General features: G+C 40.1%; 1 pseudogene; it reads right to left on the bottom strand.

Moving 5' to 3' along the window:
- Positions 1 to 430: 430 nt before the first annotated feature.
- LOC119925935 lies at positions 431 to 530 on the bottom strand (annotated as a pseudogene).
- Between the last annotated feature and the right edge of the window lie 524 nt (positions 531 to 1,054).

Raw genomic sequence — 1,054 nt, 5'->3', positions numbered from 1 at the left:
GAGAGGCTGTTTTCATTCATTCATTCAATCATATTTATTGAGCACTTACTGGGTACAGAGAACTATACTAAGCACTTGGGCGAGTACAATACAACAATAAACAGTGACATTCCCTGCCCACAATGAAACTATAGGCACTTAGTGTGGCTTAATGGAAAGATCACAGGCTTGGGAGTCAGAGAACATGGGTTCTAATTCCAGCTGCGCTACTTGTCTGCTGTGTGACCTTGGGCAAGTCACTTAACTTGCCAGTTACCTCATCTGCAAAATGGGGATTAAGACTGTGAGCCCCACATGGGACAACCTGATTACCTTGTATCTACCCCAGTGCTTAGAACAGTGCTTGGCACATAGTAAGCACTTAAGAAATAACAACATTATTATTTTTAGAAAGGGGGAGACAGACATCAATACAAATAAAGTTATATTAGAAAATATGGAATGCTTCACAGATTTATGGGTCATTCTTGTACAGGGGCCATACTAGTCTTCTCATTCATTCAGTCATATTAATTAAGCACTTACTGTGTGCAGAGCACTGTACAAAGCACTTGGGAAAGTATAATGCAACAATGAACAGTGACATACCCTGCCCACAATGAGCTTACAGTCTAGAAGTGGGGAGACATATCAATATAAATAAGTAAAATTTCGGATACATACATAAATGCTGTGGGGCTGGGATTGGGGCGGAGGTGGAGAGCAAAGGGAGCAAGTTACCTAAAATTAGAGATTGTCTTTAGTTGTCAAAATACCTATTTGTCACAATATAAACAGTCTATGATCTTCTGTTCTTCCTTATTCAGATGTGGGCATCTACTACTGCTTCATCAGTCTTAAAACTAGGCACTATACAACGCTTCCTTTCTCCTTTTAAAAAATTATTCAGTGTTTTTTCATTTTGCCTTATTGTAGAGGTGGCATTCACAAGGAACGCACATGAGTTATACAATATCCACGGCTTCAGAGCTCTGCTGCATCAGCTCTCATCTATCAGCTCTTCTCTTCTAGTACACCATGGCTTGCATTCTTTGCTCCTCCCTAACCTTCTGAT

This window comes from Tachyglossus aculeatus, chromosome 3, assembly GCF_015852505.1.
Source record: "Tachyglossus aculeatus isolate mTacAcu1 chromosome 3, mTacAcu1.pri, whole genome shotgun sequence".
NCBI lineage: Eukaryota > Metazoa > Chordata > Mammalia > Monotremata > Tachyglossidae > Tachyglossus > Tachyglossus aculeatus.
Note: the sequence above shows the minus strand (reverse complement) of the source record. Positions and strands in the feature narration are given on the sequence as shown.